Genomic DNA, 17373 nt, shown 5'->3' with positions numbered 1-17373 from the left:
AGGGGCTCTTCCATGCAAATGAGACCCCGGCTCTCTGACCCCTCCCTGGTTCTGGGTCAGTTCCCTCTGCCTGAGCATGTCAGGGGTGGGTGGGCAGAGGAGGGGCTTGGGGCTGGTGTGCGGTTCAGGAGGTCCCAGCTGTGAGCCCTGAGCAGAGGCCACAGTCAGTGCCAGGTGGTGTTCCCAGCTCTGATCCAGCCTGAGCCCTCAGAAATAAGTCTCAACTGTGTTCTGGCATCCTGACACCACCTCACCCTGCATGACATGGGGATCAGTTGGCCATGGGACACAGGTCCTGTCTCGAGAGCTCTGGCCACTCTCCTCCTATGATCTGGACGAGTCTCCCCACATGTGGTCTCTCCTGAATGTGGCATAGATTTTAGGCTACACTCTCATTTCTTGGTGTGAGGGACTCCTGGGTCACTCAGGGGTTAAGTGTCTGTCTTTGGCTCAGGGTATGATCCTGGAGTCCTGGGATCAAGCCCCCCATCAGGCTCTGTGCAGGGAGCCTGCTTCTCCCTCTGCCTATGTCACTGCCTCTCTCTCCATCTCTGTGTTTCTACCACAAATCCCTTGGATTTTCATGGGCCACTCAGGACTGAGGTGGTGTCTACACCAATTTGTCTGACATCACTGTCACATCCAGTGGAATGAAGGGTCGCCGTGTACAAGTGGCCTCCTCTGCACAGGATGCTTAGAACTTCCTCCTATATGATGACCCTGGTTGCAGCCCTCTCCTTCTCTCAATTTCCTGAAATACTGAAGACCCAGGGAGCTAGATTTTCCAGGTTGTGTGTGGAAGGCCTCGTGTGCTTTCCTGGAAAGGTTACACACTGAACATCGTTGTCATCTTTCACTGTTTTCACCTTTTTTTTTAATTTTTTAAAATTTATTTATGATTGTCAGAGAGAGAGAGAGAGAGAGAGAGGCAGAGACATAGGCAGAGGGAGAAGCAGACTCCATGCACTGGGAGCCTGACGTGGGATTTGATCCCGGGTCTCCAAGATCGCGCCCTGGGCCAAAGGCAGGCGCTAAACCGCTGCGCCACCCAGGGATCCCTTCACCTGTTTTAAACATTAGTTCTCCCCACCCCTTGGGCAAGAACTCCTTCCTAGTGTCTGTCCTCCCCGCATATGGACACAGGTCTGCAGGAGCCCTGCCATTTGAGGTTGTCTGTGTGCCTCTGACCTCAGAGCACAAGAGGCAGACCTGCAGGGTGTTTTAGCAGGAAGATGTGACAGCTGGAGAATTTCTTGCAAGAATCCAGAGGAAGAGATTGCGTATTGGTCACTCCCTAGACCAACTGTACACATAAATTGGATGAATGTTCTTTTTTTCCGTATCATTATTTTTAATATCCAACATTTATAATATGAGGACCAGGGCTTTCTCCTCAACTCAAGTTTATAAATTTTCAACTGGCTTGTGAAATCAATAGGGATACTTCTTGTCTAATTTGGTTTCTGGGAAGACTTCATTCAGATCCTCAATGGTCATCTGATCAAATGGAATGATGTTCTTTATCATCTCCAGCTCTTTTTCATATTCTTCAATCCTGGCCTTTGAGAGGGATAAAAACTCAGCACAGCTTTTCACATCTTCTTTATCCTCAGCATCCACCTGGACAGTGTATTTATCCTCTGGTACAGGAAACTTCAGGGCATTAAACTTCTTCTCAAAGTCACCTACCAAGCCAGCCTTTGCCACATTGGCCTTGTAGTAAACCCAGTCGGTAGCAGGTGGTTTCTCAGGAAGAGTAGCCAACCTGGAGGTAAGCATCTCATTCCAGGATTTCAGGGAGTTGGCAATGGCCTTCTGGTTTCAGGGTATGATCTCCACAAAAGCTACCCAATGGTTTTTAGAGCAAGTTTTCGCCCAGCCATCTTGAGATCCTTCACCGATCTCATCAGCCCACAGTCCTGAATGTTCTTTTTAAGAAAATCTTCTCAATGTGCATTGACTAAGACTCAATGATGATGTCACTGTGAAGACACAGGCGGAATTACGAGTATATTGTTCACAGATCTGTGCGGACTGCATGGAAAATAATGATGGAAGTGGCATTGAAAATCTCAGTGCAGTTGCACTTGGTGGCTCAGTGATTGAGCATCTACCTTTGGCTCAGGTCATTATTCCAGGGTACTGGGACCAAGACCTGCATCAGGCCCCCTGCAAGGGCCCTGCTTCACCCTCTGACTCTGTCTCTGCCTCTCTCTATGTGTCTAATGAATAAATAAATAAAACTTTTTTTAAAAAAAGAATGACTTCGTCTTTCATTTAAATAGACATTTAGAAACATTTTATAGAATCATTTGTCTCTTTTTTTAACCTTATGATTATATCATGGTTCTGTTCATGCAGGCAGGAAAATCTGAAAGGGTGCCCATGAGTCCCCATGAGGACCCTTGTTGTATGAATTTCGCAGCTATCTGAGTGACCTGCATTGGCCGAGGTGTCTTTGCATCCAGAGTAGTGGCTGGGGACACTGGGGCCCTGGTGAGTCTCAGTAGACCATCAGCAGGTACTCAGGAGGCCTCCTGGCTGCTGGAACCAGCATATGGCTACCGCTGCAGCCACTGCTCAGTGTGCAGGTGAGTCTGGCTGTTGATCCCAGGGATGCAGAGAGGGAGGGCGGCTGGGTCAGCACAGGCAGGGATGGGGAACCTGCAGACACATTCACGGGTGATGGATCAGAGGCCAGACTGAATTTCCTCAAATCTCTAAGCTAGACCAGCAGACGTAGGCTGACAGTGGCTCTGTGTCCCTGAGGTCACTCCTGACCTGTGCACTGACAGAGTTGAATGAACATTAAAGATCACAAGTCAGGGTGACAAAGTCCCTGGTCCCCTCCATGGGCTGGGCTGCCCCACGCCTCCTCTTCTACTCCCCCCTCTGCCAGAAGGGCTGTCCATGCACATAGGCTCCACCCACTCACTGCCCAGCCCCTCCCTGGGCCCTGATCCTGGAGCTTTGCTCACACCACACACTGAGGAGAATGGGGTTGGCTTCAGTCCTGGGAGAGCCCTGGGGGGAAGCATCTGCTGGCACCACACACAAGTCCCTGCTCAGGGTCCAGGCCTGAGAGGACACAGCTGCTGAGCTCTCATCAGGGAGCAAGGGACCAGCACACAGGCCCAGGCACCCTGAGTGAAGGATCCTCACAGAGCAGCCCTGTACGGACCACAGGGCAGTCCCTCAGCGCCCCCTCCTGGTCACAGGGCACTCACCTCAGCAAGGCCCAAAGCCCTGAGAGCCCAGCTGGTTTCCAGGGCTCACCAGTTCCCTCCCCATTGGCATGGCCAGGTCTGACTCTCAGAATGGGTTCCATCTCTTGGGCATTAGAGACATGAGTTCCACATGTTCTCACAGAAATGTATTTGTGTTTTAAACTCCTGTTTTTGTCATTTTTGTGTATTTTTTTTGGACTTCTATTTGCCAACATATAGTATGACACCCAGTGCTCATCTGTCAAGTGCCCCCCTCATTGGCCATCACCCAGTCACCCCGTTACCCCACCCACCTCCTCTTCCATTACTCCTTGTTCGTTTTGTACCAACATATTTGGTGTATCAGTGACAAATCCGAGAAGCAAAGTGTGTTCACAGATGAGCACTAGTGTGGCTCCCATCAGGCCATATTGTATTAGAATACAGTCTACACTATAGGGACATATTCAAACCCTCATTCATTGTCTCCATCATTCATGTCTCCCTATACAGATTCTTTTCTTTTATGGACAAACCTCATTTTTTTCACATATTTTGCTGTGGAATCCACTCAGTAGGATTGTGTTGAAATATGGAAATTATATATACTACCAAAGATGGCGGAAGAGTAGTGTCCCCAAGTCACCTGTTCCCACCAACTTACATAGATAACGTTCAAATCATCCTGAAAATCTATGAATTCGGTCTGAGATTTAAAGAGACAACAGGGGATCCCTGGGTGGCGCAGCGGTTTAGCGCCTGCCTTTGGCCCAGGGCGCGATCCTGGAGTCCCGGGATCGAATCCCACATCGGGCTCCCGGTGCATGGAGCCTGCTTCTCCCTCTGCCTGTGTCTCTGCCTCTCTCTCTCTCTCTCTGTGACTATCATAATAAATTAAAAAAATTTAAAAATAAATAAATAAATAAATAAATAAATAAATAAATAAATAGACAACAGCTGGAATGCTACGGTGAGGAGAGTTCACACTTCTATAAAGGTAGGAAAACGGAAAAAAAGAAATAAAGAAACTAAAAGCATCCAAGGGGAGGGGCCCTGAGGAGCTGGGCTGAGGCCGCAGCGAGCACCCCCAGGTCAGGAGAGCCCTGTCGGAGGAGCAGGAGCTGCACCAAACTTCCCGGATGGACAGGCGCCCACAAGGATTCAGAGCATGACCCCAGGAGGGCGGGGATGCCCTCAGGCTCCCGGGGGTACGAAAAAGCCCCTGCCCAGGGGAGAGCCCCACACCCTGTGGCTGAGCTCTCTAAAGGGCTGCAGCATGGCCCGTGGCCTGGGAGCAGCTCAGAGGGGCTCGGGCGGAGGCTCCGCAGAGACGGGGCTGCACGGCCGTGAGCCCGATTCCAGCAGTGCAGGCCTGGGAGCCCAGGGCGCCGGGGACACAGCCCAGGATCCAGGCCTCCACCCGGGACAGGCGGAGGTGGGAAGGCCCAGGCAGGACAGCGAGGACACCTGCCGCTGGGGGCCCCAAGCTGAGCAGGTCAGGGGCCCCGCCCCAGAGCATCCAGTCCCCTGCAGACTGAGAGCTGCAGTAGTTACTGCGGGAGCTGACTCTAGGGCTGGGGAGCTGGCCACCACCACTGCTATTGTTCCTTCTGTCACCTTGTGCCACGGACAGAGCAGGGCTGCCGGGGAAGAGGGACCTCACAGGATAAACAGCTCCCACTGAGACGACCTGGCAGGGGGCAGGACAGCTCCCCAAGTGCACAAACCTGAGAGTCAGCACAACAGGCCCCTCCCCTAGAACCAGCTAGAAGGACAGGGGAAGAGCAAGTTTTTTATTTTTTATTTTTTGTCAAATGATCCTTTGTTAAAATATTTTTCTTTGTAGTCACCTCGCTGGGCATTCCACTGCATAACTATTGATGTCATCTATGATGTCATGAGGGTTATGGCAACCAACATTGCAGCCCACAGACCGGGCAGTGCCCAGGATCTCTTTAATGGTTCCAGAGAGTTCTCTGGCTAGAGATCGATGTCACGTCTGTCAGGCAATATTGACAAACTCATCAAAAGTGATATTTCCACTGTGGTTAATGTTTTTCTGCTGCTTTCTGTCTCTTGGTGGTTCCTTGAGGGCTTTGATAATCAGGACAGAGGCAGAAGATATCACTTCAATCTGGGCCTGTCTGTTCTGAATGATCAGTTTCACTGTAATCCTTAGACCCTTCCAATAACCGGCTGTCTTGACGATGTCATAACCAACCTTTTTTGGAGACAGACCCGGCAGTCGATCTTCAGGGCCAGGGCAGACATGGCACCGACCTCGCCACCGGTGCACCTCAAGAACATGACGTTGATCTCATTGGAATCGAACTTAGGCGGCATGGTGGAGGCAGCTGGTGTTGGATGACCCTGGATTCAGGAGGACCAAAGACAGTTGCACCTTTGCCTCCTCTGAGCCTAAAGCCAAAAGCAGAAGAGTAAGTTCTTGACCAAGCAGTGCTGGAAACAACAGGGGAATTCAGGGGACTTCCAGTATACAGAACAGGGGATACCCCTCCTTGTTTTGTTTTGTTTTTTGTTTTTTTGTTTGTTTGTTTCTGTTTGGTTTGGTTTGTTTTGGTATGGTTTTTTGTTCTTTATTTGTTATACCTTATTTTTTTTCATTCCATTTTCCAGTATAACTTGATTTTAGCCACTCTGCACTGAGCAAAATGACTAGAAGGAAGAACTCACCACAAAAGAATCAGAAACAGTACTCTCTCCCACAGAGTTACAGAATTTGTATTTTTTTAAAATTTTTTTATTGGAGTTCAATTTGCCACCATATAGCATAACACCCAGTGCTCATCTGAAGTACCCCCCTCAGTGCCAATCACCAAGTCAACTCAAACCCCTGCCCAAATCCCTTCCACTACCCCTTGTTCATTTCCCAGAGTTAGGTATCTCTCATGTTTTGTCACCCTCACTGATATTTTCACTCATTTTCTCGCCAAATTACAGAATTTGTATTACAATTCGACGTCAGAAAGCCAATTCAGAACCACAATTATAAAGCTAGTAGTGGCTCTGGAAATAAAAGCATAAAGTATTCAAGAGACTACATGACTGCAGAATTTAGATTTAATCAGGCCGAAATTAAAAATCAATTAAATGAGATGCAATCCAAACTGGAGGTCCTAACAAGGGTTAACGACGTAGAAGAACAAGTGAATGACATAGAAGACAAGCTGATGCCAAGGAAGGAAGTTGAGGAAAAAAGAGAAAACCAATAAAAAGATCATGAGGAAAGGTTAAGGGAAATAAATGACAGCCCCAACAGGAAAAATCTACGTTTAATTGGGGTTCCAGAGGGTGACGAAAAGGATAGAGGAGCAGAAGGTGTCTTTGAACAAAACGTAGATGAGAACTTCCCTAACATTGGGAGGGAAACAGGCATTCAGATCCAGGAGATAGAAAGATTCCCCCTAAAATCAAAAAAATAAAATAAAAATTCAACACCTCGACATTCAATAGGGAAACTTGCAAATTCCAAAGATAAAGGAAAAATCCTTAAAGCAGCAAGAAATAAGAAATCCCTAAACTTTATGGGGAGAAGTATTAGGTTAACAGAAGACCTTTCCACAGAGACCGGGCAAGCCAGAAAGGGCTGGCAGGATATATTCAGGGTCCTATATGAGAAGAACATGCAGCCAAGAATACTTTATCCAGCAAGACTCACACTCAGAATAGAAGGAGAGATAAAGAGCTTCCAAGATAGGCAGGACCTGAAAGAATATGTGACCACCAAACCAGCTCTGCAAGAAATATTAAGGGGGACTCTGTAAAAGAAAGAGGAAGTCCAAGGGAACATTCCACAAAAACAGGGACTGAATAAGCATCATGATGACACTAAATTCATATCTTTCAATAGTAACCCTGAACGTGAATGGGCTTAATGACCCCATCAAAAGGCGCAGGGATTCAGACTGGATAAAAAAGCAGGACACATCTATTTGCTGTCTACAAGAGACTCATTGTAGACATAAGGACACCTGCAGCCTGAAAAAAAAGGTTGGAGAACCATTTACCATTCAAATGATCCTCAAAAAAAGCAGGGGTTGCCATCCTTTATCAAATAAACTAAAGTTTATTCCAAAGACTGTAGTAAGAGAGGAAGAGGGACACGATATCATACTTAAAGGATATATCCAACAAGAGGACTTAAATATCATGCATATTTATGCCCCGAATGTGAGAGCTGCCAAGTATATCAATCAATTAACAACCAAAGTTAAGACATACTTAGATAATAAATCACTTATACTTGGTGTCTTGAACACAACGCTTTCTAGAATCGACACATATTCTAAGTACAACATCTCCAAAGACACAAGAGCTTTAAATGATACACTGGACCAGATGGATTTCACAGCTATTTATAGAACTTTACATCCAAATGCAACTGAATACACATTCTTCTCAAGTGCACATGGAATGTTCTCCAGAATAGACCACATAATGGGTCATAAATCAGATCTTATTCAATACTAAAATTGAGAATGTCCCCTGCATATTTTCAGACCATAATGCTTTGAAACTAGAACTAAAACACAAGGAGTTTGAAAGGATTACAAACACATGGAGGTTAAGGACCAACCTGCTACAAAAAGAAAGGGTCAACCAGGAAATTAGGGAAGAATTAAAAAGATTCATGGAAACTGATGAGAATGAAGATACAACCTTTCAAAATCTTTGGGATACAGCAAAAGGACTCCAGAGGGGGAAATGCATCGCAATACAAGCATCCATCCAAAAACTGGAAAGAACTCAAGTACAAAAGTTAACCTTGTACCGAAAGGAGCTGGAGAAAAAAGAGCAGATAGATCCTACATCCAGAAGAAGAAGAAATTAATAAAGATTATAGCAGAACTCAATGAAATAGAGACCAGAAGAACTGTAGAATAGATTAAAAAAAACCAGGAGATGGTTCTTTAAAAGAATTAATGAGATAGATAAACCATTAGTCAGCCTTATTAAAAAGAAGAGAGAAAACACTCAATAAAATCATGAACGAGAAAGGAGGGATCACTACTAATACCAGGGAAATACAAACAATTTTAAAACTTATTATGAGCAGCTATACGCCAATAAATTAGGCAATCTAGAAGAAATGGATGCATTTCTGGAAAACCACAAACTTCCAAAAATGGAACAGGAAGAAACAGAAAACCTGAACAGGCCAATAACAAGGGAGGAAATTAAAGGAGTCATCAATAACCTCCCAAGACACAATCTCCAGGGCCAGATGGCTTCCCAGGAGAATTCTATCAAATGTATAAAGAAGAAACCATAGCTATTCTACTAATGTTGTTCGGAAAGATAAAAAGAGATGGAACAGTTCCAAACTCGTTCTATGAGGCCAGCATCACCTAAATTCCAAAACCAAAGACCCCACCAAAAAGGAGAATTATAGACCAATATCCCTGATGAAAATGGATGCAAAAATTCTGGAAAACTGTGTGAAGTTTCCTCAAAGAGTTAAAAATAAATCTGCCCTATGACCCAGCAATTGCACTGCAGGGGATTTACACCAATGATAGAGATGCAGTGAAATTCCAGGACACCTGCACCCCAATATTTATAGCGGCAATGTCCACAGTAGCCAAACTGTGGAAGGAGCCTTGGTGTCCATCGAAAGATGAATGGATAAAGAAGATGTGGCCTATGTATACAATGGAATATTCCTCAGCCATTGGAAATGACAAATACCACAATTTTCTTTGAAGTGAATGGAACTGGAGGGTATTCTGCTGAGTGAAATAAGTCAATCGGAGAAGGACAAACATTATATGGTCTTATTCATTTGGGGAATATAAAAAATACTGAAAGGGAATAAAGGGGAAAGGAGAAAAAATGAGTGGGAATTATCAGAAAGGGAGACAGAACATGGGAGACTCCAAACTCTGGGAAAAGAACAAGGGGTGGTGGAAAGGGAGGAAGGCAGGGTGTGGGGGTGACTGGGTGACGGGCACCAAGGGGGCACTTGATGGGATGAGCACTGGGTGTTATGGTATATGTTGGCAAATTGAACTCCAATAAAACTAAATAAATAAATAAACAATAAATAAATAAATAAATAAATAAATAAATAAATAAATAAATAAATAAATAAATATTTCGTTTAGCTCTGCAACAAACTACCCAGTTATGTTCCCAAGCGATTTGGACATTTGGCATCCCCCCCCCCAGCAATGAAGGAGAGTTCCTGCTGCCCCACATCCTGGGCACCATCTGATGTTGTGGTATTGAATTTTAGCCTTGCTGATGGGAGTCTGATGCTGCCTCACTGTTTCAGTGTGTAGGCCCTAGTGACTTATCACGTGGGAAATCTTTACACAGGTGCAATTGTTCTCTGTGTACAATTTTGTAAGGGGTCTGTTCACATCTGCTCACTGGGATGACACGACCCAGCACCCTGGAATTCAGGAGCTCCCAAAGCTCTGATCTGAAAGGAAAGAGAAAATCATTATCACCAAATACCAGAACTCAGGGAATTCTCACTAAATCCCTAGAGTGGTACCAGTGGACAGGCAGGCAGTGGGCCAACTGGTTCTCTTGGGTCGCAGATCTTGCACAACTGCCCTTCTTCTCATTCCAACACAGCATAGTGTGGGTCATATCGCTTCTGAAATCCATGTAACTATTTTTTCATTGGGAGATGAATATCTTCAAAAGGAGGTATTTTCATTGGAATTTAAACAAGTCTGGAATTTAAATTTAAACAATTCTGTTTCTAGTGAGATACAAAGCATTCAATGCCAGATTCTGAGCCTGTGTTGCTTAGAGGCAGGGACAGGGGAGTGATGGAATAAGAGGTGAATAGTAGGGCAGCCCACCTTTAGCCCCAGGCGAGATCCTGGAGACTGGGATCCAGTCACACTTTTGTCTCTCTGCATGTAGCCTGCTTCCCCCTTTGCCTGTGTCTCTCCTCTCTCATTGTGTGTCTCTCATGAATAAATACATAGAAGAAAATTAAAGATGTGAAGAGTAGACGTTATCACTTGTCTCTGGGAAACAGAAATTATCTGGGTGATATTGATCGTATGCAGCTCTACAGCAATGATGATCAATCTCTCCCCAGGCTGCAGCCCAAGGTGGTCAAAGATGTTTTTGTCAACACACCTGGGCCTGGAAAATTAGGTTTGAATCCCTGCTTGTTCTCTCAGTGCTGTAATGGGTCACAATATAGCATCTCTGCCTGAGAGCTGTGGTAACATTGCCATGGTAACCCCTGTGTTTCTACTGCTCTTGTGAAAGAGAAGATGACCTTGGATCTGGGGTCATCAAGAGATTTCTTAGGGCAGTGACACATGTACACATGGGAGAGTTCTTACTCTTGATATTCACATATCCTACCACCCTGGATTATGGAAAAGTTCCAATGGGGACTAAGGGAAGAGGGAGACAGAGTCAGTACCTGTGGGCTCAGGACACCCATTTACAGGAGTCTCCATCAACCTGGTGGCAGATATAGCAAAGGCTCATTCATGCACTCACATCAACCAACTTCACTGAAGCAGGCTGAGCATTTTCCCAGTAATGGTGCAACATCCTCCAAATCTCATAGCCCATAAAAGGGTTCATGTCCATAGGCCCCAAATTCCTACTTTGATGGACCCCCTTCTCCTCAAGTGCACAACCCAAGCCTCAGGTGATGAGTGAGGGATCCCATCCAGCTCTGAGAATGGAATTGCCTATGACCCGTGTCCTCACACAACATCCCATATCCCAGTGTTCAGGCCTAAGACACAGTGAACCTTGGTCACTTCTGAGCAGTGAATCCTGTGAGGGAAGGGAAGGCTCTGCTCTGAGCCCTGGAGGTGCTGAATCCATGCTGGGGAAGACTACACCCCCTGTTTAGATAGTCCTGGACCTCTGATGGAGACAAAGTCAATGAAAGGCTCATTGTCCTCATTTCAGGAGAAAAAAATCTTCGCAGCACAGACTCTGGTTATATGACATTTGGAAACTCAGGTAACATGACTGTTACCACATTGAAGTGTTTTGTTTTATTCTTGTTTTATTTCTGAGGACATATAGAACTTGAAGAGATAATGGAGAATAGGCTCATTATGAACCAGGCGGTAATTTTAAGTACACATTAGATATATCACTTATTTTACACGTTATAAATTTTCATGGAAGAAGCATCTGAACAGATGAAAGATTTTGTCCCATGTCCCAAACTGTCAGTGTCACTGTTAGAAGCATTATTGTTTCTGATTAGACAGTGAAGGTCAGTCTAGTCCTCAGGCTGCAGCCCAGAGATGAGGGTGCCCTCCAATGACTGAGGCATCCTTGGATCAGGAGAAGCAGCTGGGGACCCCAGAGCCCTGGTGCTTATCTGAGTCTAAGAAGTAGTATAGGTGATACCAGGGAGAGCTCCATGGCTTCTCCTGGAACCAGTTGATGTAATAGCTGCCAATACTGGAGCCACTGTTCACGGTACAGGTGAGTCTGACTGTTGTTCCAAAGATGTCAAGAGGGAGGGCGACTGGGTTAGCACAGGCTGGGACAGGGACCTGCAAACACAGACACTGATGTGTAATGGAGCAGAGACCAATGTAAAACTTCCCAGCATCTGAGCCAGAGGGGCTGATGGAGCCAAGGAACTGGAACATGGTATGTGACGCCTGTCTGTCTGTACCTGTGCACTGAGAGAAATACATCAGGAGACAGGAGTATAGGCAATGATGACCATCCCCACACCAGGTGGGGTCCCCAGACCTTTTTTGTCCTCCATTCTTTTCTACAAGAGGGGTGTCCATGCAAATGAAGTCCATCAAGTGATTTCCCAGCCCCTCCCTGAGCCCTGGTGCTGGAGCTCAGCTCACACCACATTGTGGATGTTGAGAGTTGCTTCTCCTCTGGGAAGAGCCCTGGATGAAGCACCTGCTGAGACCACATACAGTGTCTGCTTAAGGGACTCCTCCAGGCCTGAGAGGACACAGCTTCTGAGCCCCAACAAGGAGCACAGGGCCCAACACACCGTGTGATGGGTCCTCACTGAGCAGCTATGTAGGGATCACGGGCCCATAGCTCCCCACTGGTCACAGGCACCCAGCCCACCTTGGACCAAAGACCTGGGATCCCTGGGGCCTTCACCAGCTCACCAGGTCCATGTCTATTCACAGTCCCATGTCTTATCTCTAGATACCATGATTTGTACACACTGCACATGATTACTCTGTTTCCTCATTCTCTGAAGTGATGCTTCTCTATGGAAAAGACAAACATGTACACAACTGACCTATTCAGGTGTCACCAAAGAAGTTACCCCAAGGTGAAAGTTAAGCGTCTATCAGGTCAAACATCACTGATCAGAGGACAGTGGAGCTGGTTTGAGGGGTTTGAGGCAGATCATGAAGGATTGATGGAGTTGAATACTGTCCAGGAAGTAAGGTTCTAGGCTTATTGCCAAGACAGCAGTTCAGCAATGATTTTAAAGCTCAAGTGATGCTGTTACAATCTGTTCGGAATCAGATATGACCGAGTGATTTGTGAAAAGCAAACAGCTTTGCCTGGTGGAACATTTACTGGTGAATATTAGACATAGCTCTTTAGGTTTGGAAGTGAGACATATCTCGGAAATTCATGGTTTCTGTGCATTTGTGTTTTCCAATTCCTCTCAGATATTAGTTGCTCCACACACTGTTTATATTGTACCCAATTATTTTTTTCTTTTTTTTTAATTTCTTTTTATTGTAGTTCAATTTGCCAACATATAACAATAACACCTAGTGCTCATCTCATCAAGTGTACACAAGTATTTTCATTTATAGTTTCGTACCCTTTACTTTCCTTCAATTGGAAGATGAGTGTGAAGTTTTATCGTTGTTTCCACATGCCTGGGATTAGCGTGGAGAAATCATGTTCTCAATGGGCCCCAAACAACTTTGGTATATGTGCAAATAGCCAAGAAATCTCTAGACTCATAAGGACCTGAGGTAAAAGATATATGACCATGATCACCCTCTTCCCTCAGATAACTTTAGGATGAATGTTTCAGATGAGTCATGGTGCGTTTATTTAGATGGCCATAACTTTTAATTTATTCTCTTATAAAATTTATTACATGGACTGTTTTCCTTTTTTTAGGATTTTATTTATTTATTCATGAGAGATACACTGAAAGAGAGAGAGGCAGAGACACAGGCAGAGGAAGAAGCAGGCTCCATGCAGGAAGCCCGATGTGGGACTCGATCCAAGGTCTCCAGGATCACACCATGGGCTGAAGGTGGCGCTAAACCGCTGAGCCACCCGGGTTGCCCTGATTTTCTTTTATACATTTATAAAAGATTTATTTATTTGAAAGAGAGAATTGGGATAGTAAGAGAGAGACAGATGAGTGGGGGGCGAGTGGGTGGGTGAAGCAAGCTCTCTCCTGAGCAGGATACCTGACAAGTTGATTGATTTTAAATGTTACAAAAATTAAATGTCTAAAATGACCACTCTTGATAATCTGTCACTTTGCATTTGCAAATATTTCATTATAATTCAGTTCCTATCTTCATGAAACTTATGGATTTTTAATATCTTTTATTTTGAAATTTGAGTCTGGGTATAATAAATGAGGAAAATAAGCTTTATAATGTATACTCAAAGTTGTTCATTCCTCCCTGCTTCTCTGTAGTATTCTCATTATTTCCTCCTTAAATGTTTGAAGGCATTCTCTAGAGAAGCCTTTGAACCTGGAGTTATCTTTGTGGCAAGGATGTCAGCAGAAGATATGAACAAATAATTTGGTATAAGTGCTGGTGAGCATGAGTTAAACGAAGTGATTCCTCATTCCTTAAACATAATCTACAGTGCATAAATTGTGGCTGTGGCTCCACTTTATATGATTTTAATTTTCATTTACCTTTAATATTATTGTTTCTTTTGTTTTTTATTTTAAATACTTTATTTATGTATTTGACAGAGTGGTCTCTGACTTTAGAGAGTGCACACAATCAGGAGGAGAGCCAGGCATAGGTCAAGGGAGAAGCAGGCTCACAGCTGAGCAGGGAGCCGGATGTGGGGCTCAATCCCAGGACACCAAGATCATGATCTGAGATGAAGACAGATGCTAAACCAAATGACCCACCCAGGTGCCCCCTATATCACTGTTGATGTAAAAAGAACTAAAATACTAATTTTATTACAATGAGATTATTTTAGTAATATTTAATAAATATAATGTATTTTAAAGCAAAATAAACAGAAACCATCCAAGTATAATGTCAAGTGTTGCACAACATTATTTAGAAGAAGCCATCAGACAGATAATAATTACGCTATCCTATGTCTCTTTTTTAATTTTTTTTTTTTTTTTTTTTTATGATAGTCACAGAGAGAGAGAGAGAGGCAGAGACACAGGCAGAGGGAGAAGCAGGCTCCATGCACTGGGAGCCTGATATGGGATTCGATCCCGGGTCTCCAGGATCGCGCCCTGGGCCAAAGGCAGGCGCCAAACCGCTGCGCCACCCAGGGATCCCCTCTATCCTATGTCTCTTGATATTTCCTTGAGAGCCCACGGTCATCAGGAACCATGATGCTCAAATCGTACAGTCTCCAGGCTGAATTACACATTGACATCTACTGGTCACGTGTTGTCCCTCACCTCTTCATGTCACAGCATGCACTGTTCCAAAGCAGGCTGTGGTGACCACAAATGGATTGCAATTTTGAATCTGTTTCTCAGTGTTCTTGAATCGTTAGTGGGTTGTGGGAATGATTAAGTTAGAAGATATTACTCTCTTTACATGTAAGGGGATATTTTCAGAACTAATTTCATATTAATACAATAACAGATGCTTCTTAACACTAACTTGCATACAAGAATCTTGGAATGCTTGTTAAATACACATCTATGAACAATGAGAATGGTTTCTGATTTAGAAATATAACATGGAGAATTATAGTTTTATCAAGCTCCACATGATGAAAATATTAATTTGGTCCTCATCATCAAATTAGTGAATAAAATGAGATCTACCAAGCCTCTATGTTTAATAGACCATATTGAAAACTGTCGATTAAAAAAAAAAGAAAACCGTCGATTGAGGCTCAGTATTTGTTTATGTATAATGGAAATGAAGCTCCTCACTCTTCAACATTTTAGACAGAGAGGGAGCGAGGAAGCACAGTCTTGGAAGGTCACATTGGATAGATGGACATGCCCTGGGAGAGATAAATGGGGTTCATTTCATGAACCACTGAACAGGAGAATGGGGTCAGGGAGCTTCACTTCCCATGGTGGTGTTGACTCTTTCCCCATCTCACTCTCTCTCCTGCCTTTATTTTTTTTTAAAGATTTTGTTTATTTATTCATGAGACACACAGAGAGAGGCAGAGACATAGGCAGAGGGAGAAGCAGGCTCCATGCAGGGAGCCCGATGTGGGACTCGATCCCAGAACTCCAGGATCACTCCCTGAGCTGAAAGCAGATGTCCCTCTCCTGCCTTTAAAGCTGAGCTTTTCTGAGCCCATGAGGAGGTTTTGGTTGCACCTCCCCATAGATTTAAATCACTGTGTAAATGTACTACCCATACGCAGTGAACAATAATAGTCTCATCCTCAGGCTGGGCTCCTGTGATGGTGAGGGCAACTTTGTTCCCAGAGATGGATCCAGAGAAGCGATCAGGGACCCCGGGGGGGCAGCTGCTTGTGCTGTAGATAAGCATGTGAGGAGCCCGGCCATGGGTCTGCTGGTACCAGCTGGGGTAGTTACTTGTAAAGACTGACCCAGAGCTGAGGCCACATGTGAATGTGACTGTCCCTCCTGGAAACACTGAGAGTGATGGATCCTTGGTGACCACAGTCTGAGAATCTGCTCCTAAATTCAAGAGGAGAGAAAGGTGTTGATATTGGAGACAAGGGTCGCATGAGTCCCTGGTTTAAGTGCTCCCCACAGATGTAAAGTCTTTTTCCTGACCTGAGCCATAGACAAGGAGCCCAAGAAGAAACACTGTCCAGGCCATGGTGGGGACCCTCACAGACTACAGCCTCCTTAGACTCCTAGGATGGAATGGGGTGTCCCTGGACCTTTTCATGTCTCCTGTCCCATGAGGTTAAGAAAACACTTCATGCAAATCAGCTTCCTCTCTCTCCCTGCCCAAGAGTCACCAGCATGTCCCCTAGGAGACTTTGAAAGGAGCAGAAACTGGGACTTCACACACGCAAGTGACTGCAGGGTGACCTGAGACACTGGGTGTCAGGAGGACATCTTCCAGTAAATGACCGCCATACTGTCTCTAGTGACCTCTGCCCCAAGGCTCTTCTCTGGAAAGCCTGAAAGCTGAATGAGGAGGTGGATGTGTTCTCACCTCGTGGCCCCACATCTACCTCATCTCAAACCTAACCCATCCCTGGAACATTTTCTTCCATCCCCAGTGACATTCCCTCTTCTGTCCTTGGAGGGTCTTAGTAGTGCCCCTTCCAACAGTGAGGACACTGGAAATCTCAGAGCCCCTGTGACAGAGGTAGGGGCAGTGGTCTCCTCTCAGTTAATCATGGACCCGGTCTGCAGTAGTCCCCGGGGAGCTGAACAGGGATGTCTCTTTATTAGAAATGAGGATGACATTGTGTGAACAGGTGATGCTCATGGAGCATGTTGAACTCCATTCCCCTTTGTGTTCTGCTGTTGATTGTATTGCATGATTGTCCTGTTCATCTATCATTCCATGAAAATCATATCTGGACAGGTTATCCCATGCTTTAGTAGAGGATGAATTATGAGGCCTGTGTGATTCAGAGCTGAGAGCTCTTGTGGCTCCAAGGCCATAAGTTCAGGAAAGTCACCCACAGTGAGGTGGCCACTTGCTTCCTCTAGTGTGCAGGAGCCAGTCATAGATTTTCCTGGTCTTCCTCACCCAGACCCTGAGTCTCACGATCAGCCCACTAGCGCCCCCTGCTGACCTCAGACACTATGTCGCCAGCCTGAATTAACCTTCCCAGACCTCCTGGAAGGGCCTCTGACCTTTGCAGGTGGTCCTCTGATGTCACCACCCAGGACAGTACAATGAGCAGGTCAGCTCTGTGGGGTTGAGCCATTCATTTTTGCAGGGCATCGATTCCCTCAATTGGACAGCTAACTGGAATATTTATGTCTCAGTATGTTTCAGGTTTTCTGGACACTTGAGTTTGCATCTGCCTTGTCCCTGGTATCATTACTGGGACTTAATGC

The 17373-nt window shown here is 45.2% G+C and overlaps 2 pseudogenes; both read right to left on the bottom strand.

Moving 5' to 3' along the window:
- Positions 1–5052: 5052 nt before the first annotated feature.
- On the bottom strand, positions 5053–5618 carry LOC119866058 (annotated as a pseudogene).
- Positions 5619–15713: 10095 nt separating this feature from the next.
- Positions 15714–16229, bottom strand: LOC119877557 (annotated as a pseudogene).
- Positions 16230–17373: the final 1144 nt, after the last annotated feature.

The sequence above is a fragment of the Canis lupus genome, chromosome 26 (genome assembly GCF_011100685.1).
Source record: "Canis lupus familiaris isolate Mischka breed German Shepherd chromosome 26, alternate assembly UU_Cfam_GSD_1.0, whole genome shotgun sequence".
Taxonomy (NCBI): Eukaryota; Metazoa; Chordata; class Mammalia; order Carnivora; family Canidae; genus Canis; species Canis lupus.
Note: the sequence above shows the minus strand (reverse complement) of the source record. Positions and strands in the feature narration are given on the sequence as shown.